The 23881-nt window shown below is 38.8% G+C and overlaps 1 protein-coding gene and 2 long non-coding RNA genes across 12 annotated transcripts in view; 1 reads left to right on the plus strand and 2 right to left on the minus strand.

Annotated features, from left to right (window-relative positions):
- The window catches only part of ANK2 (ankyrin 2), a 683028-nt gene that overhangs the window by 258937 nt on the left and 400210 nt on the right, over positions 1-23881 (plus strand). The window lies entirely within an intron of this gene.
- On the minus strand, positions 1415-12482 carry LOC129035807 (uncharacterized). Its single transcript, XR_008502339.2, has 3 exons — positions 11836-12482; positions 9274-9572; positions 1415-4714 (listed from the first exon to the last, which is right to left on the minus strand). It is a non-coding gene; the product is annotated as an uncharacterized LOC129035807 (long non-coding RNA).
- Positions 15158-23881, minus strand: part of LOC129035804 (uncharacterized) — a 32626-nt gene continuing 23902 nt past the window's right edge. Inside the window, exons 4-5 of the long non-coding RNA XR_008502336.1 lie at positions 23585-23790; positions 15158-18078 (exon numbers count right to left, since the gene is read on the minus strand). This is a non-coding gene — a long non-coding RNA (uncharacterized LOC129035804). The remainder of the gene's footprint in view (positions 18079-23584; positions 23791-23881) is intronic.

Below are 23881 nucleotides of genomic sequence, written 5' to 3' on the forward strand. Positions count from 1 at the left end.
TGCCTCAGCCTCCTGAGTAGCTGGGATTACAGGTGCCCGCCACCACGCCCGGCTGATTTTTTGTATTTTTAGTAGAGACGGGGTTTCACCATGTTGGCCAGGCTGGTCTTGAACTCCTGACCTCAGGTGATCTGCCCTCCTCGGCCTCCCAAAGTGCTGGGATTACAGACATGAGCCACCGCGCCTGGCCAAGAGCAGATTTCTTATATGCTTATATTGGGTAGTGGCATAAAGTCTGGGCTTTTCGTGTACTCATCACTGGAATAGTGAACATTGTATCCAATAGATAAGACAGGTTATCTTATTGGGAAAGAAAAGATTGAAAATGCAGAATGGAACCTTAACACTTAATGAAGCAGATTTTTTTTTGAAAAAATGAAAACAAAAACAAAACAGGCTCCATTATAAGGTGTGTTCTTTTCTGAATGAAGCAGTCCCTGCTTTCTTCCTGTCTTCCACAGATAAAAGGATGCTCCTTGGGCTTTAAAAATTATTTTAAAATTTGTAATGCCTTAATCAATGTTTGCCTAATTGAATTGATGTAAAGATTAAAAAGTGAAGGTTTGGGAACTTTGTGAATAGGTTATGGGAAACACTCACATGTGATAGGTAGGTATATAATATAATAGTTTATTTTACTTGAGGTACTCTCTTCCTGTATTATAACTGCCTTTTATGACCAGAATTCCTACCTTAAATGTATTGATATGTAGGAATATATGTATACTCAAATTTTCATGTTTATAAATAGTGGTGCTTCTATGGAAGTCTTGGCAGTAAGATTAAAGAGTGGAGGTACAAGAAATGTGGGCTAATAGACCTTAAGAAGATTGAGAGAATTGTCAAGCCTAGCTCCAGACACTTGTTGGGCCCATGAGGAGTATTTTTTTGTCAGCCCAATTTGAGAAACTCCCTTCTTGAAATCTGCCTCAGAACTGTCCACAATGACAAACGCTCCTGCAATCCAGAGGCCAAGGCTTAGCCTAATTGAATGTTAAGCAGCTGAAAGAGTTTGAAACCAGAAAAACAGTATACATAGTGGACACCCTGATGAGCCCATCATTGTGGTGGTCTCCTGTGGTGGCAATGATAATAATAATAATTTATTTAAAATAGCCAAAGTAGAGACAAGAGTCTTTGTGTATTCAAGCCAAACAACTCAGATGAATGGCACCCCCCAGACTAACTTCTGAGTAAACCATACTGTGATAACATAAAGCCCATCTGTGTCAGGAATATCGGGAGGTGCCATTAGGCTGGAGGACCTGCATATATTCATATACTGTCCACAGCTTCCTTTTGGGGTCCGGTTGTCTAGATGGGATGACTCTAGATGACATGTATGCAGGGTGGATTCTAAACCAGAGGTAGAGCAGTGTTAGTGTCTACCTTTTTTTTTTTTTTTTTTAAATCTTTTGGTACCTAATTTCCAAAGTCACTCAAAATGACAAACATAAGTGATCTGATTATTATACCAGATGCATATAAAAAGTTTCCGTTTCCTTTCAAAGTTTTTCTGGCTCTCAAATGTAATCGCTGTTTTGTTTTTCTGTTGCTGTCTGTTGTTTTAAAGAATCAGAACAAGAACTTCCCTTATTTTAAATAAACTATTAGTCTCCAACTTCGGGCACTTCACAATACCCCGAATTAGATTGTATTTAATTCGAGACCAAAATTAAATTGATTTAAAATAGACGAACTCTGCTCTCTTAATAAATTTATTCTTTAAAATGATAAATTAGTGATAATCCTTAACATTAACTATTTTATTTTACCATTGTTTTCCTCAACTACAGCATTTTCATAGTAATAAATTAATTTATTTTATATATTGGCTTGCCAAGTTTCCTCATCTGCCTTTCCCCTTTTTACCTTCATGACATCCCTATGAGGATATTGAGAGATAGCATCATTGCTCCAATTTTACAGATAAAACCCAGGTTTAGAAAAGTTATTTGTTTTTTCATAAGGCTTGAATCAGATACTTTACAAATAACCAGACTTGTAAGGTATTTACAGTACACAATTTCCATGTCATTCTTGTGTAGCAATTTTAGTTTTTAAACTATATTAAAAATTCTTTAGTTTTTGTAAACTATCTAAATAACTGCTTTTTTTTTTTTTTTTTTTTTTTTTTGAAACTGGTGGGCTTAATAGAGACAAATAGGTTACAGACAAAATTCCATTATAAAAATATCACTGCAGAAGAGCTCAATAAGAAAAGCTATTTCCTTGTCGGGGCAGACAGCCTATAGAAAGTGTCTGATCTAGCTGCAGTGAATTCTGTGGGAAGAAAGCATCTCTGGATTAAGAAAAATATCAGTGTAACAATAACAACATAACTATTGAACGCTACTCTCATTATAAGTAGGAAAAGGAGAATATAAGGTTTTTTTTTAGTTATGTATAGAGTAACAATTATTTATCGTTTCTATCTCAGAAATAACTACTAAAGAGAACCTTTATTTCAAAATTGCCCAAACAAAGCTAGCTACATAAATAAAGATTCTGAATATAGGACAGAATATTTTTTCTGAAAGAAAAAGTGCATGTTTAATAAGTTCCTCAGTTCTTTAATGTGTTTTAAATACCTTAGATTAAAATATATTACAGACCAAGCCTTGACTTTAACTGTGCATACCATAGGTAGAGAATACCATTTGCTTTTTGCAGACTATGACTTATATAAACAGAATAAAAGCATGCTACATTTCCCCCATTGTGTTTAGAGCTGTTGGACCATGTGTCAATGGTCCACTTTTAGTTAGCAGTTTTCTCTCCCTTTAAATTATTGTGTTGAAGATCTTCAGATAAAAATTGCTAGTATGATTATAATGACCAGAGCTGAGTTTGTGAGAAGTCAAAATAATCACAGTGGTTCTCAACCCTGTCTGCCCATTATAATGACTTGAAGACCTCTAAAATATAATGATACTTGGATTCCAAAGATTCTAATTTAATTTGTTTGATTCTAATTTGATTTGTTTAATTTGTTTGGGATGGGGCCTGGGCCAAGGAATTTTTCCAAGTTTCCAAAGGATCTACAATGTGCAACCAGAGTTAAGAACCTCTAATCGAGTCTGTGGTCTTCAAACTTTGGTTACCTTTAGAGAATGGGAATTTATTTGTTTTTATTAATTTTTGTCTTTGTTTTTGTTTTTCCAACTTTTATTTTAGATAACACGTGCAGGTTTGTTATGTGGATATATTGCACTCAGGTGTGAAGATAGTACTCAATTGGTAAATTTTTCAACCCATACTTCCCTCTCTCTACCCTCTAGTAGTCTGCAGTGTCTATTGTTCCCGTGTCTATGTCCATGAGTGGTCAATGTTTACCTCTCACTTATAAGTGAGAACATGCAGTAGTTGATTTTCTTTGCCTATGCTGATTCACTTAGGATTATGGGCTCCATCTCCATCCATGTTGCTACAAGGGACATGATGTTATTCTTTTTATATCTGTGAAGTATTCCATGGTGTATATGTACCACATTTTCTTTATCCAATCCACTGTTGATGGGCACCTAGGTTGACTCCATGTCTTTGCTATTGTGAATAGTGCAGCCATGAACATAAAAGTGCATGTGTCTTTTTGGTATACTGATCTATTTTCCTTTAGGTATGTACCCAGTAATGGGATTGCTGGGTCGAATATTAGCTCTGTTATAAGTGCTTTTAGGAATCTCCAAACTGCTCTCTACAGTGTCTGAACTAATCTATATTCCCACTAACAGCGCATAAGTGTTTAATGGGAATTTATTAAGAAAACATACGCTTAAGCCCCACCACCAAGCCTAATAAGTCAGAAGCTATAGGGAGAGGACTTTAGTATCTGTATTTTTAAAAGCTTTTAAGAATCACTGACTTATGGCAAGAGTAGTATGACATGATTTCACTAAACCTTAATTAGAGTTAAATTTTGGTATGTAGCCATTCAGCTGTATAAGGGAAATTATTTTCTCTGGGAACCTCCAGTAGATTCCTGCTAATCATTTGTGTGATCAAGTGTTGTATTTATTTATATCTCAGATTTTTTCAGCTAATACATGAATATTTCCTGATTATATACTTTTTCTATCACTTAATTTTTGAAATACTGCTTAAGAGTCAATTATTTAGAAGAAATATTTAAATAGTTGGTGACGTGTTCCTTTAGATTCAGTTAGTTCTGACTCCATTGTCGTGGTGATATGGTTCAGCCTTCTAAGTGATTTCAAGCTTTGCCCTTCTCTGAAAGCAATATGAGAATGTATTTTGATATAATTCTTTCTCTTTCAAAGCCAAGTGTGTTTCCAAATACTTGTTGGTTTTTCTTGATTCACTCTTAATTTTTAATGATCTTGATGATACTAAAGCCATTTACACCTTTAGAGCTTATAATGTACAAGGCAAAAACATTCTTTTCTGGGAACTCAATCTGTTTCATGCATCTATTATTGCCTACCAACCTCTAATAGTCAAAACAGCATAGCACCAAAGGTAATTACAGCTCTTAGGTTGAGTGGGTTTGGTAAGATTACTTAGATTGTAGTCATTCTTGAAATTACAGAAATAATTTGTTGGTTCAAAATTTTGATAACTAAAAATAATCCATGGACCGCAGTAGAGTAGCTCTTGGACAGTAGCATGTGTCTTGAGAAGGGGCAGGCTAAATTTTTTTCCCAAGTGAATCACTGTTTCTCTTCATGATATTTTTCAGTCTTGATGGGTGCTTCTATAAAATGGGAATAATAAAGCATTTGCTAAATTCTTACATAGTTCCTTCAGGGAAAAATATAGGTTATAATAACATTGATAAAATTTAGAAGCTGAACCAAGTCTCTATAAAATGTGATTATTTGTAAGAATGAGACAATTATAATTCAAACCATCTAACATTATTTTGAAACACAAAGTGGAAATTTAATTTAAAAAAACCAACATACTAAGATAATTTATTTCTATTATTTACAGTAGCCAACTATTTATAGTTACTGAGTCTTGTAGCCACTTCCATGATTATATATAGTCATACATTATGTTAATGGTTACATTTTATTATTATTTGACTATATCCCTATTATTGAATTCTTATGTTATTTATAATCAAACATGACATTTTCAATTTTTACCACCCTTTTATTTCCAGGTGATATTTCCTTTTTAAAATTTTTAACCTTTTAAAAATTTTTGTGGGTACATAGTTGGTGTGTACATTTATGGGGCACATGAGATACTTTGATACAGGCATGCAATAAGCAATAATCACATCATGAAAAGTGAGACATCTATCCCCTCAAGCATTTATCCTTTGTGTCACAAACAATCCAAATATACTCTTTTAGTTCTTTAAAAATATACAATTAAATTATTTTTTGTACCCATTAACCATCCCCACTTCCCCCAACCTCACCCTCACTACCCTTACCAGCTGCTGGTAACAATTCTTCTACTCTCTGTCTCCATGAGTTCCACTGTTTTGATTTTTAGCATCCACAAATAAGTGGGCACCTGAAAAGTTGGTCTTTCTGTATATGACATTTCACTTAGCATAATGACCTCCAGTTCCATCCAGGTTGTTGCAAATGACTGAATCTCATTCTTTTTTATGGCTGCATAGTACTCCTTTTTGTATATGTACCACATTTTCTTTTCTTTCTTTTTTTTTTTTTTTTTGAGACAGAGTCTCGCTCTGTTGCCCAGGCTGGAGTGCAGTGGCACATCTCAGCTCACTGCAAGCTCCACCTTCCAGGTTCACACCATTCTCCTGCCTCAGCCTCCTGAGTAGCTGGGACTACCAGCGCCCACCACCACGCCCGGCTAATTTTTTGTATTTTTAGTAGAGATGGGGTTTCACCGTGTTAGCCAGGATGGTCTCGATCTCCTGACCTCGTGATCTGCCCACCTCGGCCTCCCAAAGTGCTGGGATTACAGGCGTGAGCCACCTCGCCCAGCCATGTACCACATTTTCTTTGTCCATTCGTCTGTTGATTGACACATAGGTTGCTTCCAAATCTTGGCTATTGTGAACAGTACCGTAGCAAACATGGGAGAGCAGATATCTCTTCAATACACTGATTTCCTTTCTTTGGCGGTATATACCCAGCAGTGGGGTTGCTGGATCATATGGTAACTCTATTTTTAATTTTTTGAGGAACCTCCAAACTATTCTCCATAGTGATTATACAAATTTACATTTTTGACAACAGTGTGTTAAGATTCCCTTTTCTCCACATCCTTGCTAGCATTTGTCATTGCCTCTCTTTTGGATAAAAACCATTTTAACCTGGGTGAGAGGATATCTCATTGTAGTTTCGATTTGCATTTCTCTGATGATCAGTGATGTTGCACACCTTTTCATATGCCTGTTTGCCATTTGTATGTCTTCTTTTGAGAAATGTCTATTCAATTATTTTGCCCATTTTAAAATCAGATTGTTAGATTTTTTTTCCTATAGAGTTGTTTGAGCTCCTTATATATTCTGGTTATTAATCTCTTGTAAGGTAAGTAGTTTGCAAATATTTTCTCCTATCCTGTGGATTGTCTCTTCACTTTGTTGATTGTTTTTAACTTGACGTGATTCCATTTGGTTGCCTGTATTTGTGGGGCATTACTCAAGAAATTTTGCTCAGACCAGTGTGCTGGAAAGTTTCTCCAATGTTTTCTTATAGTAGTTTTGTAGTATGAGGTCTGAGATTTAAGCCTTTAATCTACTTTGAATTGATTTTCATATATGGAGAGAGATAGGGGTCAAGTTTCATTCTTCTGCATATTGATACCCAGTTTTCCCAGCAACATTTATTAAAGAGACTGTCATTTCTTTAATATATGTTCTTGGCACCTTTGTTGAAAATGAATTCACCGTAGGTGTATGAATTTGTTTTTGGGTTCTCTATTCTCGATGATATTTCGAATCACGTTCTGATAGGTTATAATATTCTGGTTATAGCAAACAATGTAATTCTATATTTTAACTATATTTTATGTATTTTATATTATAAGAATACTTATTGCCTGATTTTATAAAATTATAAAATAATTTTTTAATAGAAACAAACATTGCAGGACATAAAAGTATTTTAATGACACTTTCAAATTTAGAAAAGCTTAATTTTAACATATTTAAATAGGGCTATATTTTCACATTGTTAGGTGTTGAACTTTAAAAAGTCTAAATCTATAAACATCTTCAATTATAATAATTTAACAATCTGCATCAATTAGGATTCAAAGTACTTTAGAAAGAAACTATGACATGTTTCCTTCTCTTTGTGAACATTTATACTATAAATCCAAATTATATTATAAATGTTTGATTAAATTGATATCTTCTAATACTCGTAAAAGATTATATCTCATTTAAAACTTGAAATATACTAAAATAATTTTTGTTTATGCAATTCGAGCATAACTCTTTTAATACATATGTTTTTCATTATAAAAGTAGTTCATAATACTAGCAGAATGTTTAGAAAATTATTTGCATTAATCATGGTAAATACTGTTAATGTTTTGTTTTTCTTTCCAGTTCTTTTCAAATGAATAAGTGTGTGTGTGTATACACATACTTTTTAAAAGCAAATTTAAAACCATATATAAAAGTTAATCTTTTAACTTAATTCTATAATAAGAGTTTCTTCACGTTTGTAACTGTTCTCAGAAAATATTCCTTTATCAGTGTCGCTTATTCTTCCATTTTAAGTAGTGTTATGGTGAACATTTTTGTACCTAGAATAGATTTTTAGAGAATTAAAGATGTCTATATTTAGATATCACAACCATAATCATATGTAAGATCATGGATATAGAAAAGATATTCTATATAAGCCTTTTAAAAACCTATTAGGAAGTTGTTTTAAATGTTAAAAAAAATCTTGATCTATGATGTTTGATTGACAATGCATAAAATGCTGTAAAACCTTATTAAATATGGTATTACTCCTTCTGACCCTCTCCTTTCAGAATGGTCAAATCTCATTTTCAGCTTGAGCGAGCACTGTCAATAAACGTAAGAAAGCTTGATGAGGGCCTTGGGGGGAGCATGTCAAGCAAATTGCTGGTTCCTTTGGTATAAGAGTGATTTTGGGGTGTCCTTAGGACACATTAAGCGGTTCTGAGTAGTAGGAGAAAATATATTCTCTATAGAGAATTTAGAAATTTTCTCAGTCGAACCCTTGATGAAATAAATCCTTATTAATTTTTAATCCTGAAATATGATGGCGTTGTACTGAGTTCCAAGTAAAGAAGTAAATGTAGTGTCATCTGCACCATTGAGGAGGGTGCGATTTGTGAGACTGTGTGTATGATCTTGGCTCCCCCTTGGCAGGCATAAAGACTGGATTAGCTCTTGTGCCTTCCTGGGGCTGGAAGCCAAAAGTCAAGATTAAACTAATCTAAATCTTTCCTTTTACAAGTGAGCAAAATGATGCTGAAGGAAGTTAAACTACTTTCCCAAGTTACATAATCGTGTGCCAGAGCTGAAACTTGCAGCGGCAGAGCCCAGCGTAATAACCTTTTCCCTCACCACCATTTAGTTTAGAGCTTCAGAAGTATTTTTCCATTGTTCGAGAATCAAAATAGTAACTTAAATGATAAAAGTGGCCCATTATTATCTGGCTTTTATCTTTTAAAAAAATCTGTGAAAAGGGTTACTGAAATGATGTATACTTTTCCAAAGGTGTGAAAACAAAGTTATCAGAGGTGTAGCAAAAATTTGTAGTAAGTCAAAAGCGTTAAATGATTGAATGTCTTCTTTAAAAAAATCCTGTCAAATCCGTATATTTTTGATGTTATATCAGTTTTTATTTTAGCTGGATCCTTCATTTTTAGCTCTTTAATCACACTCAGACAGATCTTGAATGCAAAATTGTTAGTGTGGGTGGCAGAAACAGAGAGATAGCAGCTTGCTTATTTTAATATTTAATCATTTCCCCTCTCAGCTTGAGTTGAAAAGACAAAAAGCCTGTGAATATATCAAGGAAGACTGTGGAATCCATTGTCCTTCATAAAGAAAAATCTCCTGATTGACCCATTTCGTATACCATACAGACATCTTTTTTCCTGGTATTTGATAGTTGATTACTTCCACTAGTTGGTAAAATTAGATGATTTTTATGTTTTTTCCCCCAACCTCTCACCTTTTTTATTCCAGGGAGATTTGCCCAGTCATGGAATGTGTAACTTTCAGAAACATTGAACTTTTTTCAATTGCTTATTCATTTGAAGGACTTTCTGATGAACCATTAATTATTAGCAGGTTAGTATAATTCTTGAGCTGAGATCTGTATTACTTACTGCACAGGGTTCAAAGAGGTGGTGGTACTGCTGAATAATGCTCAGATGCATTGATCTTCTCAGTCACAGACTTTCTTTCAGATGTTGGGTCTCTGGCTCGGACATCTGTCACTCCCCATGGACCAGGCCCATCCAACCAGCTGGACAGTGCCATTTCCCATCTCATCTCCCCTATGCCACACCCTTGGCTGAAGATGATGGCCATCCCAGAGAAAAGAGCCAGTCTTTGGTTGAAGAATGAATTGTTCATGGAACTCTGGGCCAGATTTTTTCTTCCAGTTGTCTCTGGTAAATTTATCCTGCCACCAAAATTAAGAATAAAGGGGTGAGATGTAGAATTTTTGCAAAGGCACACCCCCTGTAGAATCATTGCTTTTTGTCTTTTTTTTTCTCTTTCTCCCTTCTCTTTTCCCACATTGTGACTGCTGTTGCCCATAGCAACCACCATTATAACATTCACAGCAGCTTTTACTACAATGTGAGGGAATCCCAAATTAGAAATTATTTGCCATTTCTATATAGGGACACAATTCTTCATTATTTAATGAGCTCAGCATAGGGTTAAATCATTGAACAGTCTGTTCTGGAGAATTTAATATTTTTACGTGCCCTATAGTTGTTCATTTCTCTACTTATACTGATTTTATTGATTGTTTATACCATTTTAATTTGGTAATAGATCCCTAGAGAAACAAGGTCTTTTTGTGTCTTGGCCTCAGATTCATCCCCAAAGTCTCAGTTCAGAATGACTCACTTCCTTACTAAAAATTACACATCAGAATTATTCAGCTAGCCCTGTGTATAGTCCAGTAACTATGCTGAGGGCCTTGTATACGTTGTCTAATCCTCAACATAATTTTGCAAAGTAGATGTGATTACCTATATTCTACTGATGAGAACACTGAGGTTCTAGGAGGTATTTTCCAAAGGCTTTATTTATAGTTAATAAATGATGGTATCTAAACCCTTCAGACCCTAGGCACTGGAGCTCTTTTTGAATCCACACTAACTCTGTTAATGAGAATTACTTGCAGTTCCACTTAGTTTTAATGCCCATAGATATTCCCTGAACACTCTTTTTCCTGGATTTGCAACATCTCGTTTCTCTTGAGGAAGAGTCTGCCATTTGCTGACTACCTATCTATAAGCATTCGTTTAGGTTGGTCTAGTCCACTATTTTCCCTTACTTCCAAATTTGTGTCTTTAGTTCTTATCTTCCGCCTTCCTCTCTGATTTATGCCATTGGTTTCCCCCTGGACTTTAATGTTGACACCTTATGCTGTTTCTACAAGTTCAGACTCTCCAGGGAAGGCTTAAAGAAAATGAAGACTAGGGAGGAAAAGAGTGAAAAGGGGGAAGAGGAGGTTGTGTTCTGAGCTTGAGACCAATGCTCCGAAGTGGCAGAATAGGAATTGGATAGCATGGAGGAGAAAAACTCAAGCAAACCGTATCTAGCCAGTTTTTCAAAATATTTTAGGACATCTCGTGTTTTTTTTTTGTTTGTTTGTTTGTTTTTTGACATAGCAGCAGCTTTATTTAATCTCATTGACATGTAGTATTTCATCACTTGAATATGCTCATGTACCCACCCTACTTTTGTTGGGCATTTGAATAATTTCCAGTTTTTAGCTATGATAGATAAAGTTGTCTTTTGTGTATCTTTTGATGCACTTAAGTATGATTCCTACTAAATATATATTACATCTAGGAGTGGAATTTCTAGTCATAGACTATGCATATATTTAGTTTTATATTTATTTATTTATTTTTTTCTTGGACCAGAAATATTTTATTGGTTCTATTTTTTTTTCTTTACCCAAATGTGTTTTTAATTATAGCATTAACAAAGATAAAGCAAAATCAGGGAAGTACAAAATAATTACACGCAAGTCTAACAAAATAAACATCATTTGTTCTTAGATTCTATGTAGTTCCTCTAAACCTGCTGTTTTTCCAAATATTGGACCTTTTGCTCTTTACTAGTTTTCTTTTTTTTTTTTTAATTAAGTATTTATTGATCGTTCTTGGGTGTTTCTCGGAGAGGGGGATATGGCAGGGTCATAGGATGATAGTGGAGAGAAGGTCAGCAGATAAACACATGAACAAAGGTCTCTGGTTTTCCTAGGCAGAGGTCCCTGCGGCCTTCTGCAGTGTTTGTGCCCCTGGGTACTTGAGATTAGGGAGTGGTGATGACTCTTAAAGAGCATGCTGCCTTCAAGCATCTGTTTAACAAAGCACATCTTGCACCGCCCTTAATCCATTTAACCCTGAGTTGACACAGCACATGTTTCAGAGAGCACGGGGCTGGGGGAAAGGCCATAGATCAACAGCATCCCAAGGCAGAAGAATTTCTCCTAGTCAGAACAAAATGGAGTCTCCTATGCCCACCTCTTTCTACACAGACACAGCAACAATCTGATCTCTCCTTCCTTTCCCCACACTTCCCCCCTCCTCTCAACAAAACCGCCATCGTCCTCATGGCCCACTCCCGATGGTCGCTGTCTCTTCGGAGCTGTTGGGTACACCTCCCAGACAGGGCGGCCAGGCAGAGACGCTCCTTACCTCCCAGACGGGGTGGCCAGGCAGAGGCGCTCCTTGCTTCCCAGAGGGGGTGGTGGCCGGGCAGAGGCGCTCCTCACCTCCCAGACGGGGTGGCGGCCGGGCAGAGGTGCTCCTCACTTCCCAGACGGGGCGGCCGGGCAGAGGTGCTCCTCATCTCCCAGACGGGGCGGCCAGGCAGAGGTGCTCCTCACTTCCTCCCAGACGGGGTGGCGGCCGGGCAGAGGCACTCCTCACCTCCCAGACGGGGCGGCCGGGCAGAGGTGCTCCTCACTTCCCAGACGTTGGGCGGCCGGGCAGAGGCGCTCCTCATCTCCCAGACGGGGCGGCCAGGCAGAGGCGCTCCTCACTTCCCAGATGGGGCGGCCAGGTAGAGGCACTCCTCACTTCCCAGACGGGGCGGCCGGGCAGAGGCGCTCCTCACCTCCCAGACGGGGTGGCGGCCAGGCAGAGGTGCTCCTCACCTCCCAGACAGGGCGGCTGGGCAGAGGTGCTCCTCACCTCTCAGAGGGAGCGACCGGGCAGAGGCGCTCCTCACTTCCCAGACGGGGCGGCCGGGCAGAGGCGCTCCTCACATCCCAGACGGGGCGGCCGGGCAGAGGGGCTCCTCACATCCCAGACGATGGGCGGCCAGGCAGAGACGCTCCTCACTTCCTAGACGGGGTGGCGGCGGGGCAGAGGCTGTAATCTTAGCACTTTAGGAGACCAAGGCAGGCGGTTGGGAGGTGGAGGTTGTAGCCAGCGGAGATCACACCACTGCACTCCAGCCTGAGCAACATTGAGCACTGAGTGAGCGAGACTCCGTCTGCAATCCCAGCACCTCGGGAGGCGGAGGCGGGTAGATCACTGGAGGCCAGGAGCTGGAGACCAGCCCGGTCAACAGGGCGAAACCCCCTCTCCACCAAAAACACAAAAACCAGTCAGGCGTGGCGGCGCGCGCCTGCAATCCCAGGCACTCGGCAGGAGAATCACAGGAGCCAGAGGCAGGGAGGTTGCAGCCAGCCGAGATCAACGCAGTACAGTCCAGCTTCGGCAACAGAGGGAGACCGAAAAAAGGAGAGGGAGACGGAAGGAGGGAGACGGAAGGAGGGAGAGGGAGAGGGAGAGAAGGACATCTTGTTTATAGAATATTCATTCTTACATCTAACCCAAATTTGCGCTGTAGAGTGAGCCAATATATTCTTGTTCTGTCCATGGTAGATATGGATAACAGTTATTCAGCAATCTCTTTTTATATTTGATAATATGTATTATATTTTCTTATATGTAAGCTGAGCTCTGTAGGAGTACTTTAGTCTCACTAGTGATAAGTATGAGAAGACTAATATCTAATTCCAAACAGTTTTTGATGCAAGCCCCTGTCATATTGTTTTATGTAACGATACTGTTAATCTAGAGACATATAATTTTTTTTTTTTTTTTTTTTGAGACAGAGTCTCACTCTGTCATCCAGGCTGGAGTGCAATGGTGCTATCTCGGCTCACTGCAACCTCCACCTCCCAGGTTCAAGCAATTCTCCTACCTCAGCCTCCCAAGTAGCTGGGATTACAGGCGCCTGCCACCACACCAGGCTAATTTTTTTGTATTTTTAGTAGAGACGGGGTTTCACCATGTTGGCCAGGCTGATCTTGAACTCTGTCTGCCTCGGCCTCCCAATGTGCTGGGATTACAGGCATGAGCCACCATGCCTGGCAAGACATATAAATTTAAGAGTAACATGTTTGTTTGGTGCTTTCACATACATGCTCATATATGTAATCTCATTTTAACTAATTAATTAATTAATTTTTTTAAAGATGTAGTCTCATTCCATCGCCCAGGCTGGAGTGCAGTGGTGCAATCTTGGCTCACTGCAACCTCTGCCTCCCAGGTTCAAGCAATTCTCCTGCCTCAGCCTCCTGAGTAGCTGGGATGACAGGTGCACACCACCATGCCCGGCTAATTTTTGTATTTTTTAGTAGAGATGGGGTTTTATCATATTGGCCAGGCTTGTCTCGAGCTCCAGACCTTGTGATTTGCCCACTTCTTTTAATTTATTTCTACATAGGTTTATTCTACAAATGTTTCAGGGCAGCTTATAACTATATATACACATATATATCTGTATCTGTTTAATGGTGGGGAGAGTGGGTAGATTTTGGTCAAAAGTACAAAATTTCAGTTAGACAGAATGAAGAAGTTCAAGGGATCTAGAACTTGTAGAATATGATGCTTATAGCTAATAACAATGTATTGTATACTTGAAAATGAGGAAAATAGTAGATTTTAAGTGTCCCACTAAAAAAGTGATAAATATATGTGGTAATGCATATGCCAATTAGCTTGATTTAGCCATTCCACAATGCATAATATTTCAAAACATCATGTTGCACATCATAAATATATACAATTTTTATTCATCAATTAAAAATTAATTTAAAATACAGATAAAAGGGGAAAATATAAATGGGAAATAAAAATCATGATTACATAAAATATCTTAAAGAATACTTTTAAAAAGGGAAAAATCTGACTCATGAAAATTTAAAATGAACACGTCACAAATTTTATTTTATTAATTGATGAGGGAACCAGCAAAATGTTAAAAACTGGTCCAAAGAGCACTTGATTTATATTAGATTTATTGCAACTTATTATTGCTGAATTAGATATAAAATTGGTTAATGCCCAACGGAGCCATAAAGCATACCTTAGGTTCCACCAGACAGACTTTATTTGCATTTCTACTGCACAAAATCTACAAGGTAACCTCTGTCCCAACTGAGTTGTGAACAGCCACTAAGTAGAAAGTCAAGCCCAGCACTGCACTGAAAGTATACCTAGTAATCTCATTTGCCTATTTCCAAGATTCAGACAATTTTTCTGAGAAATAATACAAAATTAGTCTGAGGAACCAAGACCAATATGGAAAATAGAACATAAGTACGTAGGCTATAAGGGCATACTGTAATTGCTGTTTGAAGAGTGTTGTGAATTTTCTGGCAGCCAACATGAATAGAATATATAAAAGGCTAGAAGACTTTATGGTTGGAAAGGAGAAATACATTGGTTCCTTCGTTGGAAAGAAGAAATACATTGGTTCCTTCAGCGAAGGAACATTTTTTCTTTTAAGAGAAAGACAAGTTTATCTTGAGGAGCTTCATATTAGGGGTGAAGGGACAGGGGCTTGGAATTACACATGCCATGGTCCTCAAAAACAGCCTTCTGGAAGATGCAGTAACAAATGTCATAGGGCTATTTCCTCAGCGTACCCTATGATGAAAGACTCAGACACAACATTAAAATCCACCCAGGGAAAATGGTTCCAGTGGGGCAATGGTGGAGTGAGAAAAAAGTGAGCACAAGATAATTATCTGGCTTTAAGATGCACCTACTTGAACCATCTCTGGCAATTATTCATTATCAAAGAGATGTAGAAGAATCACTCAAGGATTGGTGGGCCCCTTTTACTATTCTGCCAAGGGTAGTGTTAAGGGAGGAGGAGTGGTCTTGCCAGGGCAAGAAAAATAAATTGATATTTAAAATGTATGTAGCATAGTGCTTGGTATAAAGTCAGTGTCCAATAGACTGTAGATGCTATTGTGATCACTGTAATTATTATTATATTTTATTTTACTTTAACTTCCAGGATACATGTGCAGAATGTGCAGGTTTGTTACATAGGTCTACATGTGCCATAGTGGTTAGCCACACCTATCAACCAATCATCTAGGTTTTAAGCCCTGCATGAATTAGGTATTTGTCCTAATGCTCTCCCTCCGTTTGCCCCTCACCCCTCGACACGCCCCGGTGTGTGATGTTCCCATCCCTGCGTCCATGTGATCACTGCAATTACTACTGTTATTACATAAAATTTTCTATGCTTCTTAGACGTCTAAGTTGGATGTCAGTTAGACTGAAGTTTAGAGTAGAGCCTGGGCCTGGTGATAAGTGTTTGGGAGTTGTCAGTGTACAAGTGTTATGTTAAGCTGCAGGAGGGCCTGGGTGAGAAGGGTTAAGAGGTGGCCGCATACATAGGACGGTACATATAGCAAATATGGGGTGTGATAGTAATCTAATAACCTTCCACAAATATAATTTCCTCAATAAGACTTTTTCCAGAAAAAGAAGTCATTATTTGAAAAAGACACATGCACACACGTGTTTATAGCAGCACAATTTGCAATTGCAAAGATATGGAACCAACTTAAGTGTCCATTGACCAATGAGTGGATAAAGAAAACATGGTATATATATACCGTGGAATACTACTCAGCCATAAAAATAAACGAAACAATGTCTTTTGCGCAACTTGGATGGAGCTGGAGGCCATTATTCTAAGTGAAGCAATTCAGGAATGGAAAACCAAATAGTGCATGTTCTCACTTATGAGTGGCAGCTAAGCTATGAGGATGCAAAGGCATAAGAGTGACATAATGGGCTTTAAGGGCTTGAGGGGTAAGGCTGGGAGGGGAGCGAGGGATAAAAGACTACTTACTGGGAACAGTGTACACTGCTTGGGTGGTAGGTGCTTTCAAAATCTCAGAAATCACCACTGAAGAACTTATCTGTGTAACCAAAAACCACCTGTACTCCAAAAACTATTGAAATACAAGAAATCATTTGCATTGTAAAGAAAAAAAAGACTTTCTCCAGGGAAGGTAACCTTAACCTCAGAGATTGAAATGCATGTCTTTCATGATTTTATTTTGAAAATTAGTAAGATGCAGTTTAATTTTCACAAAAGTCTAGCAAATAGGCGTGGCAGGGCATTTTTATCACTCTTTATAGTTGGCAAATTAAGATATACTAAGATATAAAAGCAAAGTGATGTGCTCAAGATGTACATGTATGTAGCAAATGCCAGAGTTCAGTCTTTGACTGCAGAGCTTCTGACTAGTTCAGAGCTGTTCCATCTTCTCTTTCCATCCTGCTGTCTGTTCTCTCTTTACTGAGTTTAGCTGTGTTGCTTTTGATAAAGGATCCAAATGGACATGATCATAGAGAGCTGGTAAATGTTTTCTCAGACGCTATCCTCTGCATTCCTTCCCAGCCTGGCTTTCTATGCAAACTTAATAAGCGTGTTTCTTCTGCTGTAATTTAGGATAGTGACTGAAACGTTAAATAATGCAGATGCAAGGCCACTTCTAGCTATTATTTCTTCAGTCCAAATGGTCATACTTTGGGTGATGGGTTGTGTAAAGTAGTTGGTTCTCCGTTAAGGAACTGAATTAAAACCTGAAACATTTCTTATGGGCCACTGCACTGTTGTTAGGGGTTAGCCACAGTCCATCTGACTGGATAGATGGCAGAAAGTAAGAAATGTTTTATTACATTCCAAGAAAACCCGAAACTACTCATTCTACAAGCTATCACACTAAAAAGCAAGTCATTAAAAGGCATAATAATTAAAGCAGTGCTGTACACTGACCTTGTCACTTGATTCTCTGAAACACATAAATTGTTTGCAGCATCAGTCAGCTTTTGATTTGTAGTGTCTTTGAAAAACAATTTAAATTATGTATTGGAAAGAGGCCAGGAGACCCATCTGCTGGGAGTTTGTCTTTCTAATTTGGGTGCAGTGGGTAGTGCTGAGGGGAAATGACACACCTCTCTTATGAATATTTTCATGAACCTTCTCAGTCTCTAGAGAATCCACCCATGCACTGTTAAATTGTGTCATTTGTGGGAACACAATGACAAGGGCCTAAATTGGAAAGCAATACAGATTTAGCAAGAAAATGTTTTCCATTAAAAGGGGACCCTGCTAATTTCCTGTGTCTAATGTAAAGAGTGAGAGGGATTGAATCAACTACAGCATCAAATGCTAACCCAAAAGGCCTACTTTCTTTTGTTACTAAATTAACATACTACCTGGTATTCCATTTAGATAATCACACATCAAAAAACAGAATTGTAAGATTTCTGTGAAGAGAGGGAAAATGAAGTAAAAGGAAGGAAGAGATGATATAGTTGAACTTGGACCAGAGCTGCTGCTTCTTCCATCTCCCCACTGGAAATCAACAATAACAGTAGCATTCAGAATTTATTAAGTGCTTTCTATGCATCAGGAAGTGCAAATGGATTATCTCCTTTATCCTCAGGAAAATTTCATTATTTCACTTTGTAGGAAAAGGCAATGAAGTTTAGAAAGATTAACAAATTGTTCTAAATTTCCCTAGATAGTTTTCTGTAGAGAACTTGCATTCTTCATAGAAATGTCTTCTCTGTTTTTTTTCCTCTCCTCATTTAGCTCCTATTTTTGTCCTGGTAAAAGTATAGAAAAAGAAAAAAAAAAGTGAAGACAGGCATGGCCTATGCCTGCTTGAAAGTAGGAAAGAAGGATTATCGAAAGAAGGGAGAAAATAACATAGAAAGGAATTTTTCAGGTTATGTAAATTGACACTTTCATTTTCATATGGGTTAACTATAGTTTCAAGATAACAAAGTAAAACATTTGGTAAAAAATAAATCTGTATTAGAACTGTTACCCATTCTCAGCCCAGTACCTTTCATATATCACGTTGCTTTTCATCAATCCGGGAAATGCCCATTTTTCCCTTTTGAGAAAAATCTATGTCGGCACTTACCTGTCTGAGGTTATCTTTTGGTAAAGGAATATACTGCTTAGGAACTTCCATTTAGCTACCTGTGAACTATGAGTGTATTCTGTTGATGTTTATGTTCACTCAGCAGGAATCATAATTTTCCTGAGTTCATGATGATTATTATTTCAACAATTTTATTTATTTTTTGCTGGAGTGAATTTGAAGATGCCAATTGTTCCTTCAAATAAAAAAAAATCTTCAGTACTTTCAGATTATCAAGTATGGTTGAGGTATATATGAAAGGTTACTTGAAAGGAAAAAAAATATTGGATCCTAAAAAACATTTTGGAAAATATTATACACGACTTTAAATAATTTTTCATTGTTTGATGTATTCAATATTACAGAAAAATGGGTTTAATTAAACTGAAGGAAATAAATCGAGAGGAGAGGGCCGGCTGACAGTTTTATCCAATGTGACCTAGGAATTGAAAGCAAATACCATCAACCACTCTAATTTTTATTTCTTCTATAAATAATATGCAGCAGGACTGGAAGCAAGTAATCTCCTTCTTGCAGTCCTCCATTCCTTTCTTTTTTTGCCCAAATGCTTCCCTTTAATTTTGACAATAATCAGGTAACAGATCTCTGAGGCAGTTACTCTGTATTATGATGATCAGATATATCATTTAAAATATGACATTATTAGATTAGAGCTCCAGTTCATTCCTTTTAAGGGAATTCTTTAAAAGTGATAGATGGGTATCATCTATGGGTACGTTTGGATATGAACAATCTGTGTCTGGTTTTAGTTTATGTTTAATTTGTTGTTATTCAGAAAGCCTCAGCTGCCTAAGTAGTTGCTCCTATCTTATATTTAATTGGTATTTTTTTCAATTTGAAAATTGAATATGCTCCCACATGCTCTGACTTTTTTTTTCATCTTATGTCATTTTTTCCCTGCAATCCACAAATTCTCTACGTCTTCCTTTTGTGAGCATGCTGGTGTGAAATAGCTTCAGTGACAAAGCAGCTTAGGAATTAAAAGAGTTTATCACACATAACCCTAGGTATTACTGGCTGTGGAATTTTTTTTTTTTTTTTTTTTTTTTTTTTTTTTTTAAGACAAAGTCTCACTCTGTCACCCAGGCTAGAACGCAGAGGCACGATCTTGGCTCACTGCAACCCCCATCTCCCAGATTCAAGCGATTGTCCTGCCTCAGCCTCCTGAGTAGCTGGGATTACAGGTGCACACTACCACAACAGGCTAATTTTTGTATTTTTAGTAGAGATGGGGTTTCACTGTGTTGGTCAGGCTGGTCTTGAACTCCTCACCTCAGGTGATCCTCCCACCTTGGCCTCCCAAAGTGCTGGATTACAGGCATGAGCCGTTGCACCCAGCCTGGTTGTGGAATTTTTAGCTAACTACTTCTCTGAGAGGCACATTCCTCATCTGCAATATGGGAATAATTGTAGGGCTGTTTCATTCAGTAGTGTATGAGAACTGCTTAATTAATTTTAAAATGAAATGTAAACTGATAGTAGACATGTAAGGTGATATTCATGCTGTATTTGCTTTTTTTTTTTTTTTTCCTAAAGACATCCATTCCAAACCAGAGAGGCTTGCATTTTTTTTTCCTTTAAGAGAGCTCCCAAAACATTACTGCTTAGTGCTGACTACTTCTCCGTGACCCTGCTCTACTTTGAATCTACCTTTACAATTAAGTCTGCCCTTAGAATCTTTACCCACAATGCAGAGGTGTATTTAAGCACATGTTTATATCCTCCTTGGACTCATTTCCTTGAAAGCAGGTAGAAAGGGTGACCTCACTTATCTTTGCATCCCTAGCATCTAGTGCTGGGGTTTGTCAGTTGTAAGTTCTTGTAAGTCCCTGTTGAACCAGATTTAATTCAGAAGACTAGAAAGCAGGAATTCTTTGTTCCACTCTTTCATTTGGTTTTCTTTTCTTAAATGAAGTGGGGGTTTGCCTTTCTAAAAGAATGGTTTATACTGGGCCACAAGTTTACTGATTTTTATGAAAAGAGAAAATAGTAGGAATTAAACTGTCTTCATGTAACTTTCTTTTATCTTTAATCTTAAAAAAACAAGGAGTTGATGATGTCAAATTGCTTGGCTGTTTTCCGTGTGGAAAAAATTACTTTTCAGTTATTTATTATGAATTATCTTTCTTCTTTAAAGAATATTGTTGAAATTAACAATAGCAGGGTACATTTTTATTCCAACAGGGTACAAACTAATTAGAAAGTACTTTGGGAAATTCAATTTTAAGAAATGTTTTATATTAATTTTAAGATATAAAGAAAATTGAAAAGTGAATTTGAATTGAGTGTAATGTCTTTCATGAATTTCTTTTAAGTGTGATTATTATTTCTAATATCCACCTTTACTTAATTCTCCTTTAAACATTTAATAACCGTGAATAAATAAATTTAAAAATTTATTTATTTATTTTTATTTTATTTTATTTTTTTACTTTAAGTTCTGGGACACATGTGCTGAACATGCAGGTTTGTTACGTAGGTGTACGTGTACCATGGCGGTTTGCTGCACCTATCAACCCATCATCTAGGTTTTAAGCCCCACATGCATTAGGTGGTTTTCCTAATGCTTTCCCTTCCCTTTCCCTCCACCCACCTACAGACCCCAGTATGTGATGTTCCCCTCCCTGTGTCCATGTGTTCTCATTGTTCAACTCCCACTTATGAGTGAGAATATGCAGTGTTTGGTTTTCTGTTCGTGTGTTAGTTTGCTGAGGATGATGGTTTCCAGCTTCATCCATGTCCCTGGAATGAATGAATTTTTAAATAAGATTCAGGGAAAAAATAATTATCAGTCTTTTTAAAAGTTTGTTTTCTGGGCTGGGTGTGGTGGCTCACGCCTGTAATCCCAGCACTTTGGGTGGCCGAGGTAGGTGGATCACCTGAGGTCAAGAGTTTGAGACCAGCCTGGCCAACATGATGAAACCCCGTCTCTACTAAAACACAAAAAATTAGCCGGATGTGGTGGTGGGTACCTGTAATCCCAGCTACTTGGAAGGCTGAGGCAGGAGAATTGCTTGAACCTGAGAGGCAGAGGTTGCAGTGAGTCGAGATTTCGCCATTGCACTGCAGCCTGGGTGACAGAGCAAGACTCTGTCTCAAGAAAAAAAAAAAAAGTTTGTTTTCTGTTAGTTTCATTTAAAATTTTCTCTTCCTAGGAATTCTCAATGTAATTTTGTTCCACTTTTTTTGTATCATAGTAAGATATACTTAACATAAAATTTCCTATAAGTGTACAGTGGATTAAGTATATTCACATTGCTATGCAACCATTGCAATCTAGAATTCTTCCATTTTCCCAAACTGAAACCCTGTACACATTAAATAGTAAGGCCCAGTTTCCCGCTTTTCTTAGTCCCTGGAAACCACCATTCTCCTTTCCAACTCTCTGAATTAGGTTATTCTAGGTACATCAGGTAAGCAGAATCATAGTATTTGTCCTTTTGTGCCTGCCTTATTTCACTTAGTGTTATGTCTTCAAGGTTTATCGATATTGTGGCATGTATCTCAATATCCTTCCTTTTTAAGGCTGAATAATATTCCACTGTATCTCTATGCCACATTTATCCATTTACCTCTCAGTGGGCATTTGGGCTGTTTCCATACCGTTAAAGAATTTCCCAGTGACTTAATGCTTCTAAGCCTCTAATTTTACCAATTTGAAAATGCCTCAACAATGATGAATTTGACATAATCATTTGACCTTTTTACTGTAAAGAGACCATAGGATGTGCTCAGGGTGCTGTTACTGGAGCCAACTGTGTAGGCTCATATCTTGACTCTGTAGATCACTAACATGTGAGCTTGAGTAGGTTATTTCTCGGGGACCAGGTGTCCATATTTTGCAATAGAAATAATAATAGCATAACAATGTCACAGGATCCTTTGGGTGTTGCTTTTCCAGCCAGAAACCTCTGTGGTCATCAGCACCTTTGCCTGAGTTCTGCCCACTTGGCCCAGCAGGCTGTACTTGGCTCGTGCTACCAGCCCAGATCCCATACCTGCCAAGGGCGAGCCAGGTACAGAGTGGCGAGGGGTGTGTGAGTGAGTGTGGGGTCTGACCACTGCACACAGTCAGGTGTGCCGGCTGCAGCAAGGCAGGCAGCTCCAAATGCTGGTACAGGTGCCAGCTCCATGCGAGGCTGTGGCTGGACCAGGTGTACCGCAAGCGGCTTCCAAGGTGGGTACCTGGGAACATGGTGGTGCCTGGAAGCTTGGAGATGCCAGGGACTGCAGAGCCCCAAAGATGGTGTTACAGCCCTCGTTCAGAGAGCTCCTAGGTCTGTGCTTCCCAAAGAGCTGCAGCTCTTTTCTCGTCGTCACCTGCAACCTGGTGAGCAGGGAGCAAGTTTCAGCCCTGTTTGTCTTACAGTTCTTTCAGGCTTGCCAAATGGCAGTTCCCAAATTTTTGGTGGGTTCCAAATTCTTGTCCCATGTCTGGGAAGAATGAGGTATGTGGACAACTGGAGGGTGAAGAAGGCAGAGAGGATCTTCACTGAGTGACAGAACAGTTATCAGGAGACCCGAAATGGGTAGCCAATTTCTGCAGGCAGATTGTCTTGACAAGTTTAGGACATCCGAAGTGGGTAGCTCCTTTTTGCAGCTGATAGTCCTGACATCTGTGTGAGTCTGGCTGGGTCCCGTGGTTTTTATGGACTCAGGAGGGAGGAAGTGCATGTTGATTGGTCCATGGGGGGCCATGGGTGGGCTCGGAAAAAGCATGATAAATTCTCACTTTCTGAGGCAGATTCTGTCTGGAACTGGCAGCCTGGCCCCAGGCTTCAGGCCCTCCCTGGTTTGAAGGTGAGATTTCTCCGGAAACCTGCCCCTTTCTGCCCAGTAACCAGTGTCCCTCCTGACATCAACATGTAGTCCACGCGCCCACGCTGTTTGTGCTGAGGGTTACCTGCAGACCCAGGCAGAGCTGCCCTCAGCCACTCCCCCGGCCCCTCTTCCACACCCGTCAGCGCCCAAAGTCCAAAGGGGGCTGAGGCAGCAGGGGGCTGGCATGTCATTCCTGCCCCGAGCACGTGCACACCCTGCTGTGCTGCGACAGCACCTGGGCTCGGCCTCAACTTTGCTCCATACCGGAGGGGGCGCCGAGAGTGGGGATAGGCCAGGGAGTGGGAACAGGCACTTCTGAGCCTGCAGGTGGAGGGGCTTACCTGGGTTTGGAGCTGTGGCTGGGTGGCTGCATCCTGACCGAGAGAGTGGGCTTCTGTCGCAAACTCGGTGGGGTTGGGGCTCCCCCTGTTCTGGGCTCCCTCTGGCCCCATGGAGCGTGCAACCCCGGCCGCACCTCCCCCGCTGCAGCCAGCTTTTTCACAGCAGCCACTCTGGATGGGCTGTCGCTGCCATCAACAATAGATTGCTGTGAATGGCAAATGAAGAAGGGCATTTAGTTCTGCTTGTGAAAAAAGTATCGCAAATGAGAACCCTTCTTAACTATGTCACCTTAATTC

The sequence above is a fragment of the Pongo pygmaeus genome, chromosome 3 (genome assembly GCF_028885625.2).
Source record: "Pongo pygmaeus isolate AG05252 chromosome 3, NHGRI_mPonPyg2-v2.0_pri, whole genome shotgun sequence".
Classification (NCBI taxonomy): Eukaryota; Metazoa; Chordata; class Mammalia; order Primates; family Hominidae; genus Pongo; species Pongo pygmaeus.